The sequence below is a fragment of the Dermochelys coriacea genome, chromosome 4 (assembly GCF_009764565.3).
Source record: "Dermochelys coriacea isolate rDerCor1 chromosome 4, rDerCor1.pri.v4, whole genome shotgun sequence".
NCBI classification, from domain to species: Eukaryota; Metazoa; Chordata; order Testudines; family Dermochelyidae; genus Dermochelys; species Dermochelys coriacea.
The window spans coordinates 33142879-33169587 of NC_050071.1; the positions used below are offsets into that span (position 1 = coordinate 33142879).

General features: G+C 40.3%; 1 long non-coding RNA gene across 1 annotated transcript in view; it reads left to right on the forward strand.

Moving 5' to 3' along the window:
- Positions 1–1135: 1135 nt before the first annotated feature.
- LOC122459993 overlaps positions 1136–26709 on the forward strand; it is a 175381-nt gene continuing 149807 nt past the window's right edge. Inside the window, exon 1 of the long non-coding RNA XR_006280998.1 lies at positions 1136–1168. This is a non-coding gene — a long non-coding RNA (uncharacterized LOC122459993). The remainder of the gene's footprint in view (positions 1169–26709) is intronic.

Genomic DNA, 26709 nt, shown 5'->3' on the forward strand with positions numbered 1-26709 from the left:
CCTGAAAATCAAAATGTATTTTTTTGGGGGTAGAAACGAAACAAAGAGTTTTGTGTCAACATTAATGAAACATTCAGACTCTTCTGGTCCAATTTAAACTATTGGGCAAATATGACACAATCTCACCAATAGTTTAGCATTTTTTTTGTGAATAAACTATTAATTAGAAAATTTTTTGCCCAGCTCTACCAACAGTTGCTGTGGTTTAAGATATAACAGGTCACACACTTGGCGCTGTTTTAAGTACATTGGCAAGCGGTTCTAAAATTTATCAGTAGAGCTGGTCAAAAAAACAAAAAAAGGTGCCAATATTTATTAGTCTGTTTAGTTTTGTTGGATTTTATAAACTGTTCACTTTTTGAAACTTTCCACCTGTTTTTTGGGTTTTTTAAAGGGTAATTTTTGAAAACGAGCATTTTTTTGATTTTGAAAAACCCCACCATGTGACTAAGCTTGCCAATTTCCCTTCAACTAAAAAGCACGCAAACCCTTGAAGATGAAAACTGAGAAATGAAAACTGATAAAATGTTGCCTAAGACTCCCCTCCCCCCATCAACATAAAATGTTACAAAAAACAATTAATGTTGTTGAAAACATTTCTAGTTTTGTTTCATTTTTTTAAGGGCCAAATTTAATTCAAAATCACTGAAACAGAAAGACTAGGCTAATTGTAGTTATTGGGCAGCTATTCAATGGGGAGGGGCAAAAAGAGACGCCTACCTGCCCTCCGGGAGAGAGAGAGTCTGGACGTGGAAAGCTCAGTTACGCATCAGGCGGATAATGCCACTTCAGCATGTCTAATTGTTTAATGCTTCAGTATGTGTAAACTAGGGCAAGCTGCATATCATATGAATTGAAACAACCCAAGGCTGTTTTCGCATTGCACGCTCTCTGCTGCTGTTGGAGAGGAGACTTACAATTGACTCTGATGGGAGAAGGAGCTGGCTCTGTGTTGTCTACTTTGTTGCTCAGTGGTTTCTAACATAGGAAGGTGAGACTGTAATGTGATCTGTTTTAGAAAACAAAGTCACATCAGCACCAAGTTAAATTTTAAAAAAATTTCCTGGGATTCCTGTTTTTCATGGTCCCTGACAGTCCTTCAGATGTATCCTCTGCGGAGGTTCAAGTGGGGAAAGTGCCGCAGCTCTGCTTTGACTTCCAGCTGCAGGTGAGCATTGGGGTTGGGGTGAGGAGCACCATTCAATGGAAGCTCTGAGAGAGATTGCGCCTGGAGGTCTGGGAAGTGCAACTATTGTGCCAACCTTCCCAAGGATTATTAGAGGTATGGAAAAACTCATATGAAGAGAGTTTGAAAAGATTGGGACTTAAAGAAAAAATGAATAAGGGAATATGATAAAAGTATACAAAATAATGAATGGCAAAGAGATGATAGATTGGGAACTTCTGTTCTCCCAGTCTCATAACATGCTCCATTCCAAAGTCACTAAGTAACAGGATGACTAGAATTGGCCCGTTTCACTTGTTACTCATCTTTGAGGATTTACTGCCACTAACTGTAGTTCTCTGGATCTTTCCAGTCCACCAGCTCTTGGATCCATCTTCTTATCACACTGCAGCTCTTCATAATTTTTGATTATGCTCAGCTATCTTATCAATTGTTAACTTAATCCAGAGAAGTCACATGCATTTTCTTGTCACTATGGCATTGAATGTATTGTAAGTGCCGTTCAGTTAACAAGGAGTTAAAGCGTGAGCTAATTTTGCTAAAGAGGGAAGTTCTTGAAAGCTTGTGTCCCATCACATATTGTTCGGACTCCTCTAACTCTGAACCCAGCTAGTCTGGTGGTAACAAGTTATTCTAAAGAGCTCCAGCTAGTTCTAGGGGTGCTGACAGCTGCCTGTATGGGTACTAATAAAGCCTCTTGTATTATACCTGTGACTGTAAGAAGAGAGATCATTAAGTTCAGAGCTATCATAGCAATCTGTATTATTTTAAAATTTCTTAGAAGACTAATTTAAATCTGCAAAAATAAAAATGCTAAATTACAAACAGAACTTTTAATGTAAGGGTAAGAGGAGACATTTAAAAATACACAAAGCATCCATTTACGGCATACACATAAAAAGTGAGTAGGTGTTTCTCTTTGATAACTGTATTTTAATTTGTGGTACAGTGTGGGAGACTTGAAACATCTCCATGATGTGCCATGATGGTAGATTGCCCAAGTGTAATGAGAAAAGATCAGAGTAGTAACTTGCCTTTCACCTTTGCAGACCTGAGGCTAGATTGTGATCTCAGTTATGCTGCAAAATATCTGGTTTAACTTCCCTGAATTAGGGGAGTTACTGCAGAATTACACCAATGTAGAGAGACCATATTACAGGCCCCGAGTTCATATGCGGCTTAAAGATCTTGTTGGTTTTACTGTAATCCACATTTCGCCACATTACAGAAGAAGAACCTAGTATTCTTGGTGGAGGACTAAGGCCCTACTCCTGGTCCCACTGAAGTTAAAGGGAGTTGAGATTTACTTTTCATGTTCAGATCTTTATGAACTTTTTAATTCTGGTTGGGGTTGAAAGTAGAAATGCTGTAACTTTGTGAGAGGGCTTAGTCTCATGGGCTTTCCTGGTCAGTTTGAAGACTCTAGAAATGTGGATAGTTAAGATAAGCTTTGGGTAAGCAACCAATCTGTAGAGTACGAATTAGAACTGAACCAAAAATTTGAATTGTTTGGGGTTATTCTGTCATTAGTTGCAGGTCACAGTTGAGATTCACTCTCAGGGATGCGTGATGGACATGTTCATTGCACCCCACTGCACTATATTTGACCAGCCGGTATTATAAACCCATCACTTTTATGTAGCACACATTGATTTACCAAAAGCCTTGGGAGGATCATACTAAAAAGAGCCTGATCCAAAACCCTAGATCTCAACACCCCCAAACTTCAGGTGGTTCAAAATTCCAATATAGATTTGAATTTTGTGTCTAAACCGAAAACAGCTATATGTCTACACAGTCCATGGAAGCGAGCCTCCCAGCCCAGGTCAACAGAACGCCAATAAAGTTCTAAAAGTATCTGTGTGGACAGTGCTTTGAATTTGTAGTGTGGGCTGGAGTTAGGGCTCTGAAGCCTACCTCCCTGCTTATGCTTTAGAGCCCGAGCTCCACCCTAGGCCACAACTTCAATGTGCTGTCTACAAAACTATTTTTAGAGCACTAGCCCCACTTGCCCTAATCTGTCGACATGTGCTGGGAGGCTCAGTGCTACAAGCTATGTAAATGTAGCCTATGAGTTCAGTGCACTTGTGCCGTTTGCAAGCTAGCCAAGCAACTACCCAGAGACCTGATTAAAATCCTGATTACTGTGGGGATAAGCGTGAGATGAACCAAGAAATGGTGGCTAATTTCTGATGTCATCTTGCAACAGAACAGCCTAAGATCTTGAATTTGTTTAATGCTCATTTAGTTTCCCATATATGGATGACATTGGTCATCCCCTGACAAACATCATTGATGATGAAGTGTATGTGTGGGGAAGGGAGTAATTGTTTTGTTTAGAACATGAGAAAGGGTTGCTAGTCAAATACCAAAGGGCTAATTTTTCAGAGATGATGAACATCCGTGGCTCCCACTGATTTACTAGGAGTATGGGTGTCAAATACAACTGACCCTCTTAGTGCCATCATCAGCATTTGAACCTGGGACTGTCAAAATTAAAAGCATGTGTCTCTTCCACTTGAGCTAAAGAAACAGTCAAGTTAACTAACAGATTTTTAACCCCTTATGTGACCCAGTCACTACAGGGGGACAAAGACCCATATTGTCATAATACTTCTTAAAATTAGGCCCTCTACTAGCTATAGTTAGACACTGACAAAGAGCTCTTGTCCCTTAATTAAACTGTATGTATTAAGAACTTACGAATGGCCATATTGTGTCAGACCAGTATCTAGCCCAGTATCCTGTCTCCTGACAGTGGCCAGTGCCAGATGCTTCAGAGGAAATGAACAGAAGAGGGCAATTTATCAAGTGATCCATCCCTATTGTCAGTCCCAGCTTCTAGCAGTCAGAGCTTTAGGGACCAGCAGACCATGGGGTTGCATCCCTGACCATCTTGTCAAATAGCGATTGATGGACCTATCCTCCATGAAACTGTCTAATTCTTTTTTTGAATCCAGTTATAGGTTTAGCCTTCACAACATCCAATCAGTTGACTGTGTGTTGTGTGAAAAAGTTTTTCCTTATGCTTGTTTTAAATGTGCTGCCTATTAATTTCATTGGGGGATTCCTGGTTATTGTGTTATGTGAAGGAGGAGTAACTAATACTTCCCTATTCACTTTATCTACATCATTCATGACTTTGTAGATCCCTATCACATTCCTCCTAAGTCATCTCTTTTCCAAGCTGAACAGTACCAGTCTTTTTAATCTCCCCTCACATGGAAGCTGTTCCGTACCCCTAATCATTTTTGTTGCCCTTCTCTGCACCTTTTCCCAATTCTAATATCTTTTTTGAGATGGAGTGACCAGAACTGCACACAGTATTCAAGGTGAAGGAGTACTTGTGGCACCTTAGAGACTAACAAATTGATTTGAGCATAAATTTATTTGAGCAAGGTGTAAGCGTAGCAAGGATTTATATAGTGTCATTATGATATTGTCTATCTTATTATCTATCCCTTTACTAATGGTTCCTAATATTCTGGTTGCTTTTTTGGCTGCTACTGCACATGGAGCAGAAGTATTCAGAGAACTCTCCACGATGACTCTGAGATCTTTCTCGAGTGATAATAAGGAATTTAGACACCATCATTTTGTATCTATACATGGGCTTGTTTTCCAATGTGCATTACTTTGTATTTATTGATATTGAATTACCTTTGCCATTTTGTTGCCCAGCCACCCTGTTTTGTAACTCTTGGCAGTCAGCTTTGGACTTAACTATCTTGAGTAATTTTGTATTCTCTGCAAACTTTGTCACCTCACTGTTTACCCCTTTTTCCAGATCACTTATGAATATGTTGAACAGCACTGCTATTTACCTCTCTCTATTATGAAAACTGACTATTTATTCCTACCCTTTGTTTCCTATCTTTTAACCAGTTACTGATCCATGAGAGGATCTTCTCTCTTATTCCATAACTGCTTACTTTGCTTAAGAGCCTTTGGAGAGGGACCTCTAAGCCTCTGACACAAAGGCTTTCTGAAAGTCTAAGTACCCCATATTCACTGGATCACCCTTGTCCATATATTCCCTCAAATAATTTTAATAGATTGGTCAAGCATGATTTCCCTTTAAAAAAGCTGTGTTGACTCTCTCTCTCAACATATCATGTTCATCTATGTCTGACAATTCAAGTTATTTAGTATAGTTTCAACCAATTTGCCTGGTGCTGAAGTTAGGCTTACCAACCTATATTTGCCAGGGTCATCCCTGGAGCCTTTCAAAAATCGGTGTTATATTAGCTATCCACCAATCATCTGGTACAGAGGCTGATTTAAGTGATAGCTTACATACCATAGAATTTCTTATTGGAACTCTTGGGTGAATAGCATAAGATCCTGGTGATTTATTACTGTTTAATTTGTGAATTTGTTCCAAAACCTCTTCTATTGATACCTCAGTCTGGAACACTTTCTCAGATTGTCATCTAAAAAGAATGGCTCTGGTGTGGGATTCTCCCTCATATCCTCTTCAGTGAAAACTGATGCAAAGAATTAATTTGCCTTCTCCACAAAGGCCTTGTCTTCCTTGAGTGCTCATTTAGCAATTGTTCAGTAGTCCCACTGACTGTTTGGCAGGTTTCCTGCTTCTGATACTTAAACAAAAATGTTTGCTGTTAGTTTTTGTGTCTTTTGCTAGTTGCTCTTCAAATTCTTTTTTGGTCTGCCTAATTATATTGTTACACTTGACTTGCAAGAGTTCATGCTTCTTTCTATTTTCCTCAATAGGATTTGACTTCCAATTTTTAAAAGATGTCTTTAAGAGCCTCTTTTAGACACGTGGCATTTTTCTGATTCTCTTTCGTTTTTGTCTTCGTCTTTTCATCTTCATCTTCTTTTTAATTTGGGGTATACATATAGTTTAAGCCTCTATTATGATGTTTTAAAAAAGTTTCCATGCAGCTTGCAGGCATTTCTCTCTTGTGACTGTTCCTTTTAATTTCCATTTAACTAGCCGCCTCATTTTTGTGTAGTTCCCCTTTTTGAACCTAAATGCTACTGTGGTGGCTTTCTTTGGATGTTAAAGTTAATTACATTATGGTCCCTATTACTGAGTGTTCACTTATCTTCACCTCTTGGTATTATTTTTGGTAGTAATTACAATTTTTATTTCAATTATTTTCATTAAGTAGGATACCAATGACTGACTGAACAGTCTGTCTCAAAGTCAATTTTTTAACATACAGCTCCCTGCAACCAGAAGAAAAAATAGCATGCTCTGCACAGTGAACTCGTGTGGTTTTGCAGCTACTACACTTAACAGAGATATTATTCTTACTATGATTTTAGAGATTTAGCCGTCGTCTTTCATTTATGTTTAAACCTCATTTTTTTCCCTTCTTATCCTGGGGGCATTACATAAAGAGTTTCTTGTTATATTTATGCTGGAGTTGTCCAAATTGAGAAAAAGAAAATGCTTACCCCACAGTTCCCATGTGAAATGTGGAAAGCAAGATGGTTAATTTCAACAAAGCTTTATTGGAAATCTTTTTTTTTGAGTAAGGAATGAAGAAGGCATGCAGTTTGAGCACATAGATCAAGAAGGCATCCAAAATTGCAAACATTATACAGACAACCCCCTATACTTAGAAGCCAGATTTTTTACTAATATTCTCAGTCTTTTCAGTCAGCATAATCCAAAAAGAGAAGAAAAAAACCCTAAAATGAACTAGTCATTTTTATAAACGAAGACCATTATGCAAGAAACAAATCATTATGGATCAGGATCAGTCATTCAGTAGGAGCAATACCTGGCAATGATTAAAGAGAGAATTTAATTTAAGTAGGGTCCAGAGGCCCCAATCATGATCAGGGCTCCATTGTGCTAGGTGCTGCAGCTGCGTGTGTCTATACACACATGCCTGCTTACTTGCTCAGACAGTCCCTATCCCAAAGAGCTTACAAGCTAAAAAGAGAAAGGATAAACGAAGCAAAAGAAGATGTTCTAATTTATTTCTACATTAATTTAATGCCTAACTGATGCAATAGAAAGCATTTACATAGTACCAGTGTGTGACTGTTTAATGAGAATACAATACATGAATGAACGCCATGTTGTCGAAGACCTAGAATCAAGGCTTTCTTAGCGAAGGAAGGGAAAAAAGGGAACATGTCAACAAAGGAGGGAGGTTACTATCACAAGTGGTAGTCCAGTTCTAGTCCTCCTTAGTTACTTCCATGTCTCAGAGTAATACACTGGCCTAGCGCATATGATCATGCCTTCCACTAACAGTTGGTCCCAGAGATATTGGCCAAGATCCTCACTGGTATTTAGGTATTTAACTCCCATTGGCTTTAACTCAATGGTAAAAGCCTATGCTCTTACTCAAGCATTAACTGCCATTACTTAGGGACTCAAATTAATTTGCTGGATGATAATTGCCATGATCACTTATTCTTCCTTTAAAAAAATTTTTTTTTAGTACATGTGCCCTTTCTACAGTGCCCTTGTACCTCTCCAGTTCTCCCCAATCTTTTAAACTATGTGTCAGAGATTGTTCTTCTTTTGCTGCCGTAAGTCCCTTCACCCTTTAAAACACTTGTTATCTGGATCTCCTTTATTTTCCAAGTATACCCTTACCTACTTTGTATCCACAACTCTTTTTACAAACCCTATTTCCTAAGTGTCCAAGGAGTCTAGTATGTCAACAATTTCAGAGTTATTCATATCAACCCTCTCCTCTTGTATGAATGGCTCTATCTTTCCTCTAAAAATGTTTGGGTCCCCCTCCTGAACATTTGTAGATCCACCCTAATTCCCCAAGCCCCCTTTGCCTCAAATTAACTTATTTTCTTTGCTGCCTTAACTGACTGCTTCTCATTTTGTTTCTTCCTCCTCCATTTCCCATGCAGTTTATTCTTTGTCCTCAGAGCTTTGAGCAGCCCCTGTGAAACCTCACTGGTTGCTGATGTGAGCACTGCAGAGTGCAGGAGAGTCAGTAGTGCTTAGCCCCTGATTACCAGAAGGTCCTCCCCTTGCTACTTAAAGCCTGCCTTGCAAACACTGGCAGGGAGGGGAAACATACAGTAGAGCAGATACATTAATACACTTACAACACCACCAATTACCCACGGGGTAGGGGAGGGGAGAAGAATATTTAACTGGAGAACAACATTCATTTTTAAAATGTAGCTCATATGCTAATATATCTCCCAATGTAACCTGGATAGCACCACCCAGCATGAATGGTACCTGACAGTGCTTTTTTTGTGTATTTGCTTGCTTGCTTGCATTTTCTTTCATCTACTGTATGTATACAACTAAATTATCATTCAAGTTCAGTGGCTAGGTTAAACTGAAGAGGGTGTAATAATTTCATGACCAGTAACAAAATGTTTAATCAGATATATTCTCAAGACAAAGCTAAGGACCAAAACACCCCTGAACTTTGAGGGTGTTCCGAATGCAACCCCAGATCCATAGGGTTATATGAAATTGATACCTAATTTTATAACACGCCTAAGCCATTCACTAGATCTGGTTTCAGAGCCAGATTTTTTGGCTTGTAACTGTGTAAAAGAGGGCTAGTCAAATCACATGCCTCATGGCAGCAACTGATTGGCACAGGATTCAGGATGGAGTTTTTCATCCATGATCAACTTTACACAACTGGCCAGGTTTATCATGGGTAACTGTTGTTTTTGTGTGTGTCTTCCTTTAAAGCCTCAAGTGTAGGCCATTAATAAAATCAGGATACTATACTTGTATGACTGGTCTGATGTGATAAGGCATTTTTTCTGTTCCCATTACAGTTTTAAGAGAAAATATGTCTTTACCAGATCTATCAGAAAGTTCAGATTTGGAGCCAGATGCAAATTTTCACAAAGTTCAGGGCAATTTAAATACAAGCTGTGATGAAACTGGAGCTGCTGTGTAAGAATTGATGAAAACTGCATATTGACCTGGTTTTTTGGGATGTTTACATATGACTATGTTGGTTTTGTTTAATATGGGGGCTTGGGGGGAAAAGGCAAGAAGGGAAAGAATTGCTCAAGATAAGCCACATCTCAGCAAACACTGAGTTGTGAAGAGACAATGCTAGGACAGGAAGAGGCCCTGAACATAGGAGATCAAAAGAACTGTAGCAGGTTTTAAAAGGAACACACACTCAAGAGAGGGGGTTAATTGTTCTGGGGAACAAACACAGGCACCTGTTGATGGTGTCTGAAGAAGTCAGGTTGTCTACCTGGATCAAGGGATGGTAAACTCTTAGTTGAGAGAGACTTGGATATGGACTGTTTTGTTTTTAAATCCTTTTTCTCTAAATGCTTTGTTCCTATTATTAAAATAAACAGTATTTTTAAGCATGCTGTTTTATCGCTACACACCATTAGTCCTAGACTCCTGACAGGAAAAACCTCAGGTCTCCAAACTCAATTTTGCCTGCTGGGTAAATACGGTTGATACAGAGTGTACGGTAACCCAGAGCCCTGTAGCCCATGGTTGGGATAAAAGTGGGAGAATTGTGGAATTCCACCCAGTCGAGGCAAAGGCATGAGGCCTGCCACTAAGCGGGGGGGACACATAGAGAAATTGAACAGAGGTTTACTGGCCCTGGATCATGACACAGGCCATTTTAGTGAAAGATTTCTTTATTCCTTCTTTAGTAAAAGGGCACACCAAATACTGAGTGCCAGGACTCAATGTATCTTTTATTGAGAAGTTCCTGAAAAATGAAAAGAAGTCTAGTTCTTGAGTGAAAGCCCCATTGTCTCTCTATGGTGAGGACAACAGCAGGGTGCAGTACTGATAGCTCTCTTCATGCTGCATGTTAAAATCAGATTACATGGAACCAACATGCAACATAAAGCTATCAGAGAATCCTTATCCTTTTGCTCATTATCATGTGTATCATTTCTTACTACTGACGATTACCTGTGTTAATCTTGTCTGCAAAGGCTGTGTGTTTGGGAGGATGGAGCATGAAGTGAAGGGCCATGGCTTTGATATGTTCCACTTGAAGGGTCATCATATTGAATGAATGACTGTCCATTTAAACGTTTCCTTAATTATTGTGGCCCCAGTTTGTCTCACATTAGTTAAGGTTGTACCAGCATTTTCCACAAATAAACCTTCATTTTTTAAGTTTTATGTCTGCCCGTAAAAAGTTGCCACAGGGTGATACAGGGATGTGGCACATGAGATATGGAGATGCTGGGCAGGAGGGGAAGGGGAAGGAGAGAGGCTAAACACCCATTATGAATTAAATTGCACCAAAATCTGAGGTAAGTATTTGCAGCTAGATCCTTCCTGGGAGCCTGGCATTAGTATTGTATTTGCTGTGAGGGAGCCATGGGTTTCATTTGCGGTCTAGTTCCCTCATTCTCTTTGGAAGAAGAAAGGGTTGAGAGTGCTGTGCTCAGCTCCTGAATGAGTTGGGTGCCATGTGTTGCTAACTGTTATCCTTTGGGATGGCAAAGGAAGACTGATGATGAGCCAAAAGATACACACACCTTGTCAAATCCTCCCTGGCCAGAAGGGTCATGTCTAGAGTGAGAGAGTTTCATGGTGAGGAGGAAAGCTGTTAAAGTAGTTAAAATGGATATAAAAATCTCCTTCCTCATCTATCGGAAATAAGAGTGCTTTCAAATGCACCTTTCCCACCTGTAGCTCACATATCTGTTTAGGTACTTATATGGCCTCCATCAGAGTATCTCACAATTATTAATGAATTTCACCTCATAACACTCCTGTGAGACAGGGAGTGCTGTAATCCTCATAGAACGCTGAGGGATGGAGGCACAAAGAGACTGAAGTCTGTGGTGGAGCTGGGAATTGAAGCTAGATGTCCAGAGTCCTTTGTGTGGGGGCCTTAAGCAGCGTCCCATCTTTTCTTCCTTCCTGGACAAACCTTTGTTCCTATTCTGAACTTTGTGTAAATTTTAAATGGAAAAGAAGCTTTAGTTCTGCTTCTGGATGAGAATATCCGACTGCGCCTCAGAAAGCCTAAGATACTATGAGTCAAATTTTCAAAGGGGCTTTAGCTCCAGTGTCTAAATGTGCACCCACAATTGCACATACAGATTTCAGATGTGGTAACGCTCGTTTCTGTTTGTTTATGCAGATCAGGTAGTTAAATATTTTAAAAAACCACATAAACCCTGCCTTGACCATGTCTTTGGTTCATTTGCCTTGTGTGTAGGTAACCCACAGAGGCCTCGGAATGAGTAAGTATGTTTGTCTTGTTGTTCTCATTAAACATTGTTCAAACAGGATTGCTCTTGGAAACCTTAATTAGAGAGCATGAAGCCATTAAAGCGGTAAACCCTTTTGCCCTGGGGCTGATGGGGGATGCTGGTCTTCAAAGCTACAAGCCCAGCCAGTTTTCTACTCCCTTCCCTTTTGTCTGTGTAGAAATAGTCCATTTCATTTGCCCTTCAGACTCAAGGTACTGTCATTTCCCATACCCAAACTGGGGTGTCTTATTGGAATACTTTTGTATAGTGTCTTCTTTCAATACAATCTTACAAAATGCATCCGATGAAGTGAGCTGTAGCTCACGAAGCTTATGCTCTAATAAATTTGTTAGTCTCTAAGGTGCCACAAGCACTCCTTTCTTTTTGCGAATACAGACTAACACGGCTGCTACTCTGAAACATGTTCAGGGCTGCCATCCATTTATCTCTGATGCCTGTTACAGTGGTCTCTGAACAGAATTTATTGTAGAAATGCTCCTTGTAGAAACTCATATATTTCATTGTTAAAATACGTTTAAGCAAATAAAGCATAATCTACAAATGACATACACATTTTTAATTGTCTAGCAACAGCATAGAATCTCTCTTCCTTGTGATTTGTCTGTTTAACACACATTCTGCTTAAGATCTTGTAACCACTGGCATGTCCTTTACAGTGTGAATCTTATTTTGTGGCTTCTAGGGAGCTCATCACCAAAACAAGAAGAAGAAAATCTTGTGTAGCTTCAAAACAAAACAAAACAAAAAAGGAGAAAGAAAACCAATGAAAAGAGAAAAATGATGTGTTTCTCTGTTGTAATACAAATCCTGCTGTTCTTTATGTTGTGAATGAGCCAGATGTCACTGTGCCAGCCCAAGGGAGAGTCAGGGTTAGGCATCTGGGCATAAAGCCTGAATATTCTAAAGAATAATCATCATGAGGCACATGGTCTGAGACTATAAGTGAACTTTCACTCACAACTTTGGCTTTGCCAGGCTGCTTCCCTGTGATGGATGGAGAATGTATAGATGCAAGGAAGATGGAGCAGGCCACAGATGTTAGCAGCACGGGAGAAAGGAGGGGTAAATAGGAATGAGCTGCTGCTGGGTAAAATATGTAAAGCAAATGTCTCCAGAGCGGGAAGGTGCTCTCTTGGATTGGTAACTGGTTAAAAGGTAGGAAACAAAGGGTAGGTATAAATGGTCAATTTCTCAGAATGGAGAGAGGTAAATAGTGTGTCCCCAAGAGTCTGTTCTGGACCAGTCTTATTCAACATATTCATAAATGATCTGGAAAAAAGGGATAAATAGTGAGGTGGAAAATTTGCAGATGATACAAAATAGCTGAAGATAGTTAAGACCCAGGCAGGACTGTGAAGAGCTACAACAGAATCTCTCAAAACCTGGGTGACTGGGCAATAAAATGGCAGAATGAAATTTACTGTTGATAAATGCAAAGTAATGCACGTTGGAAAGCAAATCCTAACTATACATATAAAGTGATGGGGTCTAAATTAGCTGTTGCCACTCAAGAAAGAGGTCTTGGAGTCATTGTGGATAGTTGGGTTTGAAAACATCCATTCAATGTCAGTCAAAAAAGCAAACAGAATGCTGGGAATAATTAAGAAAGGGATAGATAATAGGACAGTAAATATCATGTTGCTTCTATATAAATCCATGGTATGCCCACATCTTGAATACCGTGTGCAGATGTGGTCGTCCCATCTCAAAAAAGATATATTGGAATTGGAAAAGGTTCAGAAAATGGCAATAAAATTGATTAGAGGTATGGAATGGCTTCCGTATGAGGAGAGATTAATAAGATTGGGACTTTTACATCTTGGAAAAGAGATGGCTAAGGGGAGATATGTTTGAGGTCTATAAAATCATGACTGGTGTAGAGAAAGTAGATAAGGAAGTGTTGTTTACTACTTCTCATAACACAAGAATTAGGGGGGTTACCAAATGAAATTAATAGGCAGCAGGTTTAAAACAAATAAAAGGAAGTATTTTCTTCACACAACACACAGTCCAGCCTGTGGAACTCCTTGCCAGAGGATGTTGTGAAGGCCAAGACTATAACAGGGTTCAAAAAAAGAACTAGATAAATTCATGGAGGATAGGTCCATCAATGGCTATTAACCAAGATGGCATGGATGATGTCCCTCAGCCTCTGTTTGCCAGAAGCTGGAATGAGTGCGGGGATCGATTACTTGATGATTACCTGTTTCTGTTCATTCCCTCTGAGGGCACCTGGCACCGGTCACTGTCGGAGGACAGGACACTGGGCTAGATCAATCTTTGGTCTGACCCAGTAGGGCCATTCTTATGTTTCCAAACAATATCTCCAAGGGCTTGGCCACTGATACAAGTGTGTGGATTTTGGTTTTAGTTAGTTTTATTTAAGTGAAATATAGTTGGAACTACTTAGGGTCAGATACTAAGTCAGGTACAATGGGAGTTTAGAGCATGCAGAGCACATGGATCATAAGCAGTAGTCTGGAAATGACCAAAACCTGCTTGATTATCCAGGGCATGAGGCTGGCCAGCAGCAGGGCTGGGACTGAGACCCAATGAGGCAGCAGGATGGGCTAACAGACCCGTTTGCAGCCATCTGGTGCAGGGGGGATGTGTGCTGCATAGCCTGGACCCTGAGGCAATCCAGAAGGTCAGGAAGGACAAAGAGAAGAGCAGGAGGCCAGGAAGGGGATCACATCCTAAGTGGCTGGGGTTAGGGCAACTAGTAGAGATGATGCAGTCCAGTTCTGACTAGATTGGAGCCCTGAAAATCAATGTCAGGCCAGCACAAGCCACTCAGTCACTTGGTATCACACAATAACTTGATTAAAAACTAGAACAATACAAAATTAATATGGCACACATTAATGGATTCAAAATTGGTGAAGTGACAGGTCTCCAAAATGTAACTGAAAAATGGGAAATCATCAAGTGGTTTTTGCTTCTGTGGGGTCCTGCAGGGAACTGCTTCTCCACCGTGTGCTATTCAGTACTTTGTTCAGTGACCCTAGGAATGCTTCCCCCTCTCCCTCCCCCATACACACCAAAATCATCACTGATACAGTTTACAGATGACTCAAAAATTGGAGGAGTGGTAATATGAAGAATACAGGGTCACTGATATGGAACCATCTGGATAGCTTTATAAGCTGTGTGCAAGCAAATAACACACACATTTAGTACAGTCAAAAGTAAATTGATATACATTTGGGAATAAACAATGGAGGCCATTACTTACAGAAAAAGACTGGGGGTCATGGTGATAATCAGTTGAACATCAGCTCCAGTGCATGATGCTGGGTGGCCAAAAAGACTAATGGGATTCTTAGGTACATAAACAGGGGAATCTTGAATAGGAATAGAGAGACTATCTTACCTCTGTATTTGGCACTGATGTAACCGCTGCTGTAATACTGTGTTCAGCTCTTGTATCACAATTCTAGAAGGATGCTGCTGAATTGGAGAGGGTTCAGAGAAGAGCCACAAGAATGATTAAAGGATTGGAAAATGTGCCTTATAGTGATAGTCTGAAGGAACTCTGTTTATTTAGCTTATCAAAGAGAAGGTTAAGGGGTGACTTGATCACAATCTATCAGTACCTACATGGGGAACAAATATTTGATAATAGGCTCTTCAGTCTAGTAGTTAAAGTTAATAACAAGATCCAATGGCTGGAACTTGAAGGTAGACAAATTACAACTGGAAATAAAAACAATGAGGAGTCCTTGTGGCACCTTAGACACTAACACATTTATTTGGGCATAAGCTTTCATGGGCTATAAGCCCAGTTCATCACATGCATGGAGTGAAAAATATAGTAAGCAGGTATAAATATACAGCACATGAAAAGATGGGAGTTGCCCATTCCCAACAATTGACAAAAAGTTGTGAGTATCAACAGAGGGAAAATTATTTTTTGTAGTGAACCAGCCACTCCCAGTCTTTATTCAGGCCTAATTTGATGGTGTCAAGTTTCAAATTAATTCCAGTTCTGTAGTTTCTCATTGAAGTCTGTTTGTGAAGGTTTTTTTGTTGAAGAATGGCCACTTTTAAGTCTGTTATTGAGTGTCTAGGGAGACTGAAGTGCTCTCCTACTGGTTTTTGAATGTTACAATTCTTGATGTCTAATTTGTGTCCATTTATTCTTTTGTGTAGAGACTGTCTACACAACAGAGGGGTATTGCTGCCATATACATTGGCCAAACTGGACAGTCTCTATGCAAAAGAATAAATGGACACAAATCAGACATCAAGAATTGTAACATGTAGGAGAGCACTTTAATCTTCCAGGACTCTCAATAACAGACTTAAAAGTGGCATTCTTCAACAAAAAAACCTTCAGAAACAGACTTCAGCAAGAAACTGCAGAACTGGAATTAATTTGCAAACTTGACACCGTCAAATTAGGCCCGAATAAAGACTGTGAGTGGCTGGGTCACTGCAAAAAATGATTTTCCCTTGGTTGATACTCACCCCTTCTTGTCAACTGTTGGGAATTGGCCACATCCACCATGATTGAATTGGCCTCGTTAGCACTGGTTTCCCCCTCCCCCTTTGGTAAGGCAACACCCATCTTTTCATGTGCTGCATATTTATACCTGCTTACTATATTTTTCACTCCAAGCATCTGATGGAGTGGGTTATAACCCAAGAAATCTTATGCCCAAATAAATTTGTTGGTCTTTAAGGTGCCACAAGGACTCCTCATTGTTTTTGCTGATACAGACTAACATGGCTACCCCTCTGAAAGCTGGAAATAAGTTACACATTTTTATCAGTGAGGGTAGTTAACCATTGGAACAACTTACCAGAAGTTGTAGCAGATTCTCTATTGTTGGCAATTTCTAAATCAAGATTGCCTGGTTTTCTAAAAGACAAGTTGTAGTTCAAGTAGGAATTAATTCAGGGAAGTCTTATGGCCTGTGTCATGGAAGATGTTGGACAAGTGGTCCCTTCTGGCCTTAGAATCTGTGAAGCTATGTAGAATAGTGCCACATTCTGTGAGTAGTCCTGAAGACCAGCCATATTACTTGGAATGTAGGAAAAATAACTGTATCAACACTTAGTACTCATACAAGACCCAATTCTGCCACCCTTTTTGGTTGTAAGGAAGGACAGCAGAATCAAGACCTATGCAAATATTGCTATAATTGATTTTCCTATGCTCTCAACAATATTGATTATAAAAACTGAATAGAAGGTTGAAAGCTGATTCAATCCATCTGATGTGGCTAAGCACCATTTGGAGTGTTAATAAGGAAGCATGGGTGGCAGTAATTCCCTCCCTTGCTATTTAATAATCAGTCATGAAGCTGAGTGCCAACACCATATTTAGTTTCTATCTCTTCTCACCCAGAAAGAGCAGTTGAGTGGCTTTCACAGTATCTGGTGGGGACGGGCCTGGATTACCACAAACAGGCTTAGGCCCAGTCCAGAGAAGACAGAGGTGATATTGGTGATTCAGAAATAACAACTGGAACATATGGCAAAAATTATATCTGTTCCACCATTTGAAGATGGCTCCCCACCAGCTGACTGGTGGCAGTCTAGTTAGATTCCTAGTTATTGCTGGTTGGCCATCTTTCATCAGTAGCCAATATGATCTTCTAACATTTGCATCTGGTGAGCAGGTTGCAGCCTTTTCTTTCCAAGCAGACATAACCACTGTAACTCATATATTTGCTTTGTCACCTTAAGACTAAATTACTATAATATGCTCTCTACTAGGGGCTACATCTTAAAACCATTTAGAATTGGAAGCCAGTGCAAGACATGAGAGCCTGCTTGGTTAATAAATGGTCTCGCCTTGCGAATATTCAACCAGTGCTCCACGATCTGTTCTGGCTGCCTGTAACTCTTTTGGACCTTCCTACCTAAGAGACTACCTCTCTCCATCTTCCTGTAGGGATGGAAGGTGGAGTCATTTATGACCTGGGTGGTAGAGATGGGTGAAATAATGTGGAGAAGGCACAATCATGGTTCTAGTGGGTTGTAAGAATTTCAGTGAAGGATTAGCTAGTGCTATCCTGGCTCATGATTTTTATAGTTTTGAGGTATTTGCACTCTAGCAACTTTAACTGGTTTTTAACAAATTTTGGGGGGTTTTTTGGGGGGGACACAGATAAGAATAGTAATAATATTCTCACCTATATGTAATTCCTACGGATTAATAATTGTCTGGAGTTAATGGTCATAAGCAGTGCCTTGGGCCACCATCTCCTTCTGGACGGTCATTAAACCCCAGCAAATGTCCTCCCGCTCAATTTGTTAATTCTTAAATATGGCTTTTCAAACTACATTGTCAAACTGGGAAAGATGGAAATTCCCTTTATCCTCTTCTGAAGTTTATATATTAGTAATGTCATGCCACTTCTTTAAAAGAATCTACATGTTCCCTATATTCTCTTATAAGTTACAGCCATGAATTTAACGTATTTATGTGGGAGTGAAAGAGGGAAGAATTTTGGCCCAAAAGATTGATTATAGTGAAAGGAAACTTTCCATATAGGGTTATTGGTAATTAAGCACATGGTGTGCATGAATTGTGGTCACAGTTACACGAGTGCAAATCCAGAGTAACTCCACTGAAGTCAATTATGTTACTCCAAAACAGTGTAAATGACTTCAGAATGTGTCCAATTTGGACTATGGCCTTCTTTGAATCCACATGTTTCCTTGAACCATGGTTGTGGTCGAACCATAGTTATGGCGTCACTCTGACACCATAATTCCAGTCTTTTCTGCCAAAACCTATGAAGATCTGAGCTTTTCTTTGGGAAGAAGTTAAATTAGTTAATTTGCTGAATAAATATGTGGTTGAGTTTTGTGGGTAAGCCTAAGGGGGACGATTGAAAAAAAAACACATTGCACATCAGCTTACTGTATAAAAATCAAGACAATGACAGTAGTAATTCTGTAGTAGATATTTAAGAAAAACTTCCATAATTTTGCATTAAATTATAGTGTTTTAGTACTTGTTTGTAGAATGGTAACCTATAGCCGATCTTATGTTAAGGTTTGGAGTTAGCCGTGTCCTAGTCAGCTCAGCAACATTTGTCTATTTGCAGAAAGTGTGGGAACATTTTCTCTCCTTTGCTATTTAACAATCAGTCTAGATATCTCCTCACCAGTGCTCTTTTTAATTTTACAAGTACAGTACACCAAGGAAAACTGCAGTCATGATTAGCTATACTTATTTAGGTAATTAGATATTATTTTAAATAAGAATATACTTATACTATATATATAGTGTTAATAACTGTGTGATAAATTCTGGAGCCTGGTGATAAATTGCATGTATCATGCACTTTTGAATTTCTGACCTGCCTCCTATCCGTTTCAGCAGGGGTTTCTAATATTCTGCATCTCCGAGCATATTTCAAACAGCTGCCATTTAAAAAAAGAAATCTGACTGCACAACTGTTTTGCCAGCCCAACAGCACTAGCTGCAACAGCTGGGTCAGCTAACTAAGCTCCGTTGCTCCGTGCAAGTGATGTCTCAGGACTTGGGTAAGGAGGAATAGAAAGAGATGGGGGAGAGGAGAGAAATAGAGCCAAAGAGAGAATGGAATAACTATAAAGGAGGGAGAGATGAGGAACCACACAGGAAAGGAAGCATCCTTAGGCTCCCAGAGAAAGAGATAGGATATGCCTCTGAAGTTGCCATGGGGAATTGGTTGAAAGGGATGGGTTAAATTTCCCTTGAATGGAAATTAAAGAAAACTTTTTTCTAATAAGTCATGGTTATGTACATTTTATGTTAATTTATGTAAATTTGATATCTGGCTTTTACATAGCTCAGTGTAGGTAGGTGTATTCTCAATGTGTGATGAGTCGAAGAAGTGATAACTGAATGCCTCATAGCTGCAAATCATCCTTGGAACAAGATAGACATTTAAATGGGGTAGATGGGAGGGTTAAGACAAGTTCCAGTCTCCAATCTCTTTATTCCTTTCCTCATTCTGTGTTTTATTTCACTGTTGCCTTAAGCAGAGTGTTCCAATGGCTGCGTTGTCTTTTCAGTGCTTGCTGAATTGGTGAGGTCAATTTATTCTCACTTTATGTATATATTTTGTTATTTTCTGAAGTACCCAAATCCAGGCATCTAGGAGGATACATAAAATCTAAACAGTCAGAAGACTAAAACAATTGGGGCATAATCCTACAGCTCATTAAGGGAGGCCAAAATGGTCAGCGAAGTCAGCTGTCAGGAAAAGGTTCTTGAGGGCACAAAGGCTTTTGTTGTTGGTTTGACTGGATAAGGGTGATTCTTGGGGAATACTGGAGGTTTTAGTTTATTCTGATGGCCTGAGGTTTGCACTAGCTCCATTTTGCAGGACTAGCTGGTTTCACACTGGTGAAAGAATGATTCTGGATTGGGGCCAAGGTTTTCCAAAATCACTGGGATAGAGTGGGCACCTCAAATTTTGGTTTCACAGTGTGAGATATCTTAAAGCGGCCTGGTTTTCAGAAGTGCTGAGTGCCCCCCCTCTGAAACTCAGGCCCCTTTTGGGTGTTTCAAGCTGGGCACCAAAAAATGGAGGCAACCAAAATCAGTAGTCACTCTTGAAAACCTTTGCTTGGTTTCATAATAATATTTTATACTAAGGATCTCAAAAGTGCTTTACAAGTATTCAGTATTACCAACCCCAAGTATTCAAAATCATGAGTCAGACTCTAAAAACATCATGAGATCGGCTTGCAAATCATGAGGTTTGTAAAATAATAAAGGTTGGGTTGTTTTTATTTGCCTCTTCGTGTTCGAGCACTTAGAGGGTCATATGTTCACTCTTTTCCACAACCAAGGGAGAGATAGTGAGAGGTCTTTTTTTCAAATGACAGCTTAGGTCCTCATGTCTCCAGGAGTTGGGGCAATAAGAAAAACACCAAATATCATAAGACTTAAGGTAAAATCATGAGAATTGACAACACTGAGTATGAGTAAATTCAGCATCACCACAACCATGAGGTAGGAAAGCAACATCAGCCCCATTTTAATGATGTGTAAACTGAGGCCCAGAGCAGTTACTTTATTTGCCCAAGGTCACTCAATACAGGAACAGAACCCAGTAGTCTTTACTTTGACTCCTCTGCTCTAACCACTGTGCTACATTGTTCTGCCTTGGTTACAACTTATTAATGGGCTTACAGCTGGGCAACAGGAAACCACCACGACTTACTTTGGGGTTTGATTTTTGTGGTGATTTTTTGTGACTTAATTTATCCAGAATCAGAATCATGTAAGTGACATTTAGTAACTGAAAGGTGCTTTCCATTTTCATCCTTTTCATAGTCCCTGAATTAAGTAATTGCGGAAAGAAGTCAAACAATACACCTTTTTTGGCAAATAAATGTTAAAAACTAGATGCCTCAAGCATGTTCTATGCTTTGCAGGAAATTCCCAGACTTTTAGAGAGACAGGCAGATGTAAACTCTGCAGAGCAGATCAACATCACAGCTATTTGCATAGGCGGCAAAAACTAGAGGAGTTAGATGGTCGAGCTCATTTCCCCAAATCTAGGAGTTTTCTGTCTAAAAGTACCTCTTTTAATAGAGTTTGCCTTGGGAGCAGCCACTTCCAGAGTGACGAATGTGCTTCTACTGATATTGTATCATGTAACAGTTTATTATACAAACCAGGATTTTCATAAGCTCTCACCTTTTTAACTTGGCTTTTAAAATGCTAAGGAGAGAAAAACAACTAAATCTGAATGCATCTGCATTATCATAATTTGTTCCGGCTTTCCCAGTATGTTAGAGCTGACCTATTATTGACATACTGATGCCTCTTTTCGCCTGTCAATAATAATTAAGGGCACAATTTTGCCTGTAAGAAAAGGAGTACTTGTGGCACCTTAGAGACTAAAATTTATTTGAGCATAAGCTTTCGTGAGTTACAGCTCTGTAGCTCACGAAAGCTTATGCTCAAATAAATTTGTTAGTCTCTAAGGTGCCACAAGTACTCCTTTTCTTTTTGCGGCTACAGATTAACACGGCTGCTACTCTGAAAACTGTCATTTTGCCTGTGTACGGTAGTACCTGAAAGTGTTTGGGGTCATGCCAAATGGTCAATTCTCATGTGGCAGTGAGGAAGTGGCTAGATAACTAACTTCCTAATAATAATAGGGTGGTGGAGGGATTAGTATGTGTGTCATAGGGAGATTGAGAACTATGTGGTTGGTTTTGTGGCTGTATAATATAACACTCTTTTTTAACCTTAACTATCTTTTAATTAAAGTGTTTGTGGGGGACAGAACCTCATAAAACAAAACTGCACAAGACAAGACACTGAGAGGTTCGAAGACACATTAAGACAAGTCAGTTCTATCATACTGAGAGAACACAAGCAGATAACAACGATGCATTTGGTTTTGGCTGTTTTCCCTCCTTGCTATCTTGGACATGAACTGAGAACTCATGGAGAGCCTAGTTTGTATACCGAAATGGTGCACAATACAGGGGGGCAGAGCGCTTTATCATTGATAGGTGAAACTGAGATAACACAGGCCAGATTTGTCCCTGTATGTCTACATTCCTTTTCCTTTGCCTCCCTGAAGTGGGGTGGGGCTTTGTGTTGACAAGACATGATGTGTTTTGGAATCCTTCCAAACGCAGACTTCTTTTTTTTAATCTAGACATGGACCCAAATGAAACTATTGGATCTGACCACCCCTGAACTTGGAAAAGTTCAGATAGAAACCCAGACTCAGGCTTGCAGCTACTTCTATGTTTTAGAGACAATAGTTGCTCTCTGATAGCACATGTACCATGATTCATACTTGAAGCGTGTGCCACTCACCTTTCTCCCCACACCTGGCTGTCCTCATTGTTGTCATGCCTGGAAAAAAAAGGAAGTTAACACAACCATCAACTAAAGAAAACAGGTGTGGGGGCGGCAAGTGCTAACTGCGAAGGAAGAAGTTCAGGAGATGAGGAGGTCACTAAAGTCCTGATCCATAATTCTTTGACATCAATAGAAAGTCCCATTGGCTTCAGTGGGATTTGGATCAGACCCTCCCTGCAGAGGAAAGGGTTGAAAATAGTGCTAGCCATGGAAGACGCATTTTCAAAAGTGTCTAAGTGTCTTAGGCTCCTAGGAATGAAATTCTGGCTCTGTTAAAGTTAATGGCAAAAACTCTGTTGACAACAGTAGAGCCAGGATTTCAAGTCCCATTGTTAAAAGTGACTTAGGGCTTGTCTACTCAAACAATTAGACTGCAGCAACAGAACTAGCTCAAAGCGCTCTAATGAAATGTTAATGCATGTCAGCAGGGTATACATGGACAATTAGACTGCAGAAGGCTCGTGTGGGATGGATTCTCACCTCAGTTTGCTGTGGTCTAATTGTTCATGTAGAAAAGCCCTTAGGTAGTTGGGAGCTTAAGTCTCATTGGAAATCAGTGGGACTTAAGCTGTAAGTCATTTGTGAATATGGAACTTAGGCTCCTATGTCACTTAGGCACTTTGGAAAATTATATTTAAGGTCTATAGGGCAGCACAATTACATGAATAAGCTAAGGAATACTTCACCATGAATTTGCTTTTCTTTCCCCTTCATTTTCTTTCATTCATCTGATGGAGGAGTTTCAGCCATCTAAATCAGGATGTCTCTGAAAGTAGAGCTATGCAGAGTCTGCAGAGTCCTGAGCCATAACTCTTTCCACGCCAGAAAACATTCTGCAGCTCAGGAGTTCTTCTGACTATTGCCGTTACTTTGCATTTGTATGTGGGACCATCGGTGATTTACACAGCAAGGTGATTTACATAGCATTACGTGGGCTTTGCTCTGGAACTAGAACAGCATTTGAATGAAAAATTAGACATGTACACTTGGAGTTAAGGTTGAATACATTACGTGGGCTTTGCTCTGGAACTAGAACAGCATTTGAATGAAAAATTAGACATGTACACTTGGAGTTAAGGTTGAATACATACTCCTGGGAGTTTGGATGAGTTTGTACTCGGAGTAGCTAGTCCATACCACTATTCACCCCTGGTGGTCTGGATGAGTTTGTACTCGGAGTAGCTAGCCCATGCCACTATTCGCCCCTGGAGGTCTGGGTGGGTTTGTACTCGGGGTAGCTAGCCCATGCCTCTATTCGCCCCTGCCTGTTTTACTGTGTCTACATTACTGTTTTTAGTATGCTAGTTCGATGACAGTGAGCACGAGTATGCCTACCTGAGCTGGGATTCACACCCCCAGCTGCAAGTGTAGACGTAGCCCTAGAGGAGCACATACAAGAACTGAGGGGATCTCCTTTTCTTATAATCTGCTTTTTTTAGATTAAGAATGTAATAAATAATATATCAAAGAACCATACCCCTACTTCACTTTGTGAACCATCGATCATAACTCAAAATGAATCTTCCTGCAGGTTCAATAATGTTCCGAATTACTATTGTTAATTAATAATTACCATGAATTTCATGTTTGTGTCTCTCTGCACTTTGGGATTTTGTCTGGGATTGAAATAGCATGAGAGGGTATATCTTCACAATATTTCTATCCTAGTTTTGCTGACCCAGAAGGCTCAGATAGTTCAGCCACTCTGTAGTTAAACATTCAGACTTTCTTGGGGGTCGTATCCAGGCCAAACCTTCAAAACTTTTGGGCCTGATTCTCAGTTACACTGAGTCCCATCTTAGCTCTGGCAATGTAAGGGGGCCTTAAAACTGATGTTTGTTTAGTGTAATTGAGAATTCACCCCTTGGATTTCCTTTTTATACTATTTTAACTCTCCTTCCTTGCAATCAGCATACCTTTCTATAGACTTATTCCTTACTCTACTTTACCTTCTTATTTAAAGACACCGTCTACTCCCTGCAGCCCTTCATATCTTTTTTCCATTAATCCTTTGCTCAGCACTTGCTTCCTTTCACTGTTTTCCTGACATCCACTCATATATTTTCTTCCCCAATTCAAGTTTTTTGTTCTTTCACCATCTCCTATGCCCTGTACACTTAAGAAAATTTAAGAGACCTTTCCAGAAGTCCTCACAGTCAAAATGTATCTTTATGTTTACTGCCATCATCTCCCACTTCTCATTCAATAGGAATATGCAGAATCACCTGGATAGGGCCAAATCTCTTCCTTTAACTAGATTTCTAACCAATCTCTTAAAACAGACCCATTTTGAAGGCCTGTCCATCTGATATCTTATAACCATGTCTGGAACGGTTTACAGTTATGTTTATAGGATGATTAGTGTGCCTCACACTCACAAAGTGTGTTACAACCTGATCCTGAAATGATTCACCAAAACAGAATTCACTTGTGGCCAATAAGACCTATTCCTCAAAGGATAATCTTTATAAAACAAAAGCAAAATAAGTAGAATAAATGGGACAGTGTGCTGGAAATCAGCCACTGAACCAACACGCTAGTCACTGTTTAACCAATTAGGCCTATGGGGAGGGCTTGAATAAGCAGAAGAGTCCCTGATTATCAGGTCAGATTGGGGATGGACAGCTAATGAGCTAACTAGCCCATTAACAAGGAACCTGGATAAAAGAGAATGGGAAGGAAGTGCCGGGGGAGTGGGAGTGGGAGTGGGAGGGGAAGGGAGAGAAAAGGCAAGGTGGACCTGTCTTTGTGTAGAGAGCCCTTTCCCACCCCTAGGGAGCAGGGATAGTTAAGCTGAATGAGTCTGTAAATAGTAGGACTGCCTGAGTATATAAAAAGGTAGGGAGGTGAAGCACTGTAAATAAACCACCTGGTGGTATCTACAAAAGGAAGGTCTCTGGGCAGTCTGTGTGAGAGCAAAGAAGTCTGGAACAGAGGGTGTCCCATCACAATAAATAACAAAGGTAATAGAAATCTCCTCAGTATGGGTCCTGCTAAGACCTTCTCTATGATCCTGCTACAGGCGTGTCCCAAATGCATTCACTCTGCTGTCTCCCATCAGATGATCCTGTGCCAATTTTTGCTTCTATACTAGAAACCTATTCTTCTCCCAAGCCTATATTACATACCCAGTGCTCTGGTCAAGTTTCCAGTACTGCACATTCCGGGAGATGGGGTGCTCCCAATTGTTTGACTTCATAGTTTATTAAAGGTGATATGTATGTTTTGGAGCAGAATGCTCCACAAGTAAAATCAGAATTCACATAAGAATATAAGAATGGCCATATTGGGTCAGACCAAAGGTCCGTCCAGCCCAGTATCCTGTTTGCCGACAGTGGCCAATGCCAGGTGCCCCAGAGGGAGTGAACCTAGCAGGTAATGAGCAAGTGATCTCTCTTCTGCCAGCCATCTCCTCCCTCTGACAAACAGAGGCTAGGGACACCATTCCTTACCCATCCTGGCTAATAGCCATTAATGGACTTAACCTCCATGAATTTATCTAGTTCTTTTTTAAACCCATTATAGGCCTAGCCTTCACAACCACCTCAGGCAAGAAGTTCTACAAGTTGACTGTGCTCTGAGTGAAGAAGAACTTCCTTTTATTTGTTTTAAACCTGCTGCATATTAATTTCATTTAGTGGCCCCTAGTTCTTATATTATTCAAGATGATCTACCCTAGTTTTCTAGTTAATAGAAGTCATTAATAGAAGGAGTCCAGGAGAGCTGGCTGTATTTTAAAGAATCCTTATTGAGGTTGCAGGAACAAACCATCCTGATGTGTAGAAAGAATAGTAAATATGGCAGGTGACCAGCTTGGCTTAACAGTGAAATCTTTGCTGATCTTAACACAAAAAGAAGTTTACAAGAAGTGGAAGATTGGACAAATGACCAGGGAGGAGTATAAAAATATTGCTCAGGCATGCAGGAGTGAAATCAGGAAGACCAAATCACACTTGGAGTTGCAGCTAGCAAGGGATGTTAAAAGTAACAAGAAGGGTTTCTACAGGTATTGTGACAAAGTTCCTCCTCTACCTTGGTGGGTCTTGTGCTTATTTGTAGATTTGCTCACCTCAGAGATTCACAGCAGCCCTCAGTTTGGCCATTTTCATGAACCCACAATCCAGGTCAACTCCTCCTGTGTCTGACCAGGAGTTGGGAAGTTTGGGGGGAACCCAGGTCCGCCTTCTATTCTGGGTTCCAACCCAGGGCCCTGTGAAATGCAGCTGTCTAGAGTGCCTCCTGGAACAGCTCTGTGACAGCTACAACTCCCTGGGCTACTTCCCCATGGCCTCCTCCCAACACCTTCTTTATTCTCACCATAGGACGTTCCTCCTTGTGTCTGATAATGCTTGAACTCCTCAGTCCTCCAACACTACACGTTCTCACTCTCAGCTCCTCAGACGCACACCACAAACTGAAGTGAGCTCCTTTTTAAACCCAGGTACCCTGATTAGCCTGGCTTAATTGATTCTAGCAGCTT